The sequence below is a fragment of the Alligator sinensis genome, unplaced genomic scaffold (assembly GCF_000455745.1).
Source record: "Alligator sinensis unplaced genomic scaffold, ASM45574v1 scaffold44_1, whole genome shotgun sequence".
Classification (NCBI taxonomy): Eukaryota; Metazoa; Chordata; order Crocodylia; family Alligatoridae; genus Alligator; species Alligator sinensis.
Genome location: NW_005843320.1, coordinates 49,389 through 52,137, shown reverse-complemented (window position 1 = coordinate 52,137; position 2,749 = coordinate 49,389). Strand labels below are relative to the sequence as shown.

At 63.6% G+C, this 2,749-nt stretch overlaps 1 pseudogene; it reads left to right on the top strand.

Moving 5' to 3' along the window:
- Positions 1–1,342: 1,342 nt before the first annotated feature.
- On the top strand, positions 1,343–1,517 carry LOC112548612 (annotated as a pseudogene).
- Positions 1,518–2,749: the final 1,232 nt, after the last annotated feature.

Sequence of the window (2,749 nt, the reverse complement as noted above, 5' to 3'; positions counted from 1 at the left end):
GCGGAGCCCGCAACGCCACGCGCCGCCTCGGGAAGCGCATCGGCTGCACCTGGACCTGGACCGAGGCGCACCGGGAGCTGGCAGTCTCCCTGCAACCAGCCCCGCACGCCGACTCCGTGACCGTGACGCCCCGCACGAGGACCTTCCTGGAGAGGTTCCTGAAGGACGCCGTCCGCAACAAATACGCCGGCGACCTGAGGGCCTACCCAACCAGGGCAAGGTCTTCGACATCACCTCGAAGTGGGACGCCAGCAACCACTTCATGCCTAGCGGGAGCTTCACTCGCATCACGGACTGGTGCTTCCTCCACCACGCCCACCTCAACTGCCTGCCTCTCAACAAGGCCATCCGCTTCAGCCACTGGGACAAGAGATGCCGGCGGTGCAGCTACGCGGCCAAGACCCTCCCCCACGTGCTGTGCAGCTGCAAGCCGCACGCCAGGGCCAGGCAGCTCCGCCACAACGCCGTACAGGACCGGCTGGTGAGGGCTATCCCAACTGCCGCGGGGCAGCTCTCCGTCAACCGCACTGTCCCGGGCTGCGAGAGCCAGATGCGCCCCGACATCGTGATCACTGACGAGGAGGCCAAGAAGATCGTCATCGTGGTCGTCAGCATCCCGTTCGAGAACCGGCGCCAAGCCTTCACAGACGCCCGGGCTTGCAAGCGGGAGAAGTACGCCCCGCTGGCTGACACCTTGAGGGTCCATGGCTACGACGTGACGGTCGACGCACTCATCTTGGGAACGCTCGGAGCTTGGGACCCCAGTAACGAGAGCGTCCTGCGTGCCTGCCGCGTCTCCCGCCGTTACGCCAAGCTGATCCGCTGCCTCATGGTGTCCAACACTATCCGGTGGTCACGCGACATTTACGTGGAGCACATCACGGGCCACCGCCAGTACGCAGACCCCACCAAGAGAACAGCCGCCGGACCGGACCCAGAGGGGACCGCCTGAACCACAACCCCCCTCTGCACCAGACAGACCTTCGCTTCAAGAGGATTCATCAACAACGGACGACGACCCTGCGCCACCCGAAGAGAACCCCCGCGATAGACTATATCTAGACTGAGACACTTTTTCCTCGGACCACTTCTTCCACCATCGCGGACCATTGTCACGGGTATGTGTGTTTCTATCCTCTTTTTCTCTCAGCATTGCGAACCACCCCCCTCCCCTTCCCCACTCCCCTCTGCCCTTACCCCCGGGCTTAGTTGGCTAACTTTGTATCGCATGTAACCTAGTTGCGTTCCCCACCTCACCCCCATCCTTCTATTGTTAGTCCCTCGCCCGAGCGCTCTGTATTTCCCTATCAGCTTTGTCATCTTTTTGGATTTACAGTCCTTAACATCTACTAATAAAAGTCAATCTGTTCTTATCAGTTTAATCGCCGATACATCCTCGATGTGAGGACCGACGCATTAAATGCATTTTTGGTGCCGGGAGCGGGCCTCGGAGCTTGCTCCAGCCCCTCCACGCATCAGCCCGGTATTGCAGTGCCTCCAGGCCCGGTGCCCGCTCCCCTTCCAGGAGAGCGCCACCTTCCTCCTCTCTGGGTTCCAAAAGCAGCGGCAGCAGCAGCAGGGGTGGGGCCATGGCCCCTGGGCCGCCCCAGGGGGCAGACCCCATGCAAAGGAAGGGCTGCCACCGGGCGGACGGGCAGCACCCTGGCAGGGGAGCGAGCGAGCGAACGCCCCCAGTCCTGCTCAGCAGGTAGTGCTGCCCCCGCTGCCTCCCGCCCGGGGTGGGGGCCAGGGCCCCACCCAGGGCTGCAGTGCCCAGGCCTGGGCAGGCGGGCGGGTGGGGTGGGGGGGTGCGGGCCAGGAGCCCGCGGGGGCCCGCTGCGGGCCCAGAAGCGGCGCCCGGAGGGGGGGTCGGGGAGGCCGGGGCCTTCCTGGCAGCTGGCGGGCAGGCCTTGCAGCCTCTTTCCGTGTTGCTCGGCCTGCGAGGCCGCTTAAGACCAGACGCTGCCTTCGTCGAGCGGCGGCAACGATGACGTACAAAGCCAGAGCGGCGGGGCGTGTGCAAGTGCAAGTCAAGTGAAAGCAGTAGACAGAGACCGGGGCAAAGGGAAGGAAGCCCGAGCCGAGCCGAGCCGAGCCGAGCCTGCACCGTGATGCTGCAGCTAGTCAAGCGACCCAAATGCTCGCTTGCATCCGTAGACGCTTTTCGAGCTAATCCCGGGCGAGATGTCCTTCTCCCCTTGTACTCGGCCTCAGCGAGGCCGCGTCCGGAGTACCGCGTCCAGTTTTGGGCTGGCTCCGCAATTCAAAAAGGACGTGATGCGTCGAGCGGCGGCAACGATGACGTACAAAGCCAGAGCGGCGGGGCGTGTGCAAGTGCAAGTCAAGTGAAAGCAGTAGACAGAGACCGGGGCAAAGGGAAGGAAGCTCGAGTCGAGTCGAGTCGAGTCGAGTCGAGTCGAGTCGAGTCGAGTCTGCAGCGTGATGCTGCAGCTAGTCAAGCGACCCAAACGCTCGCTTGCATCCGTAGACGCTTTTCGAGCAAATCCCGGGCGGGATGTCCTTCTCCCCTTGTACTCGGCCTCAGCGAGGCCGCGTCCGGAGTACCGCGTCCAGTTTTGGGCTGGCTCCGCAATTCAAAAAGGACGTGATGCGGAGAAGCTGGAGAGAGTCCGTCCAGAGAAGCGCCACGCCCGCGCACGATCACAGGTCAGGGAAGCAGACCCTGCGATGACAGGCTGAGAGCCCTGGGGCTCTTGAGCCTGGATAAAGCCCAGGCTCGCTTGGGGCC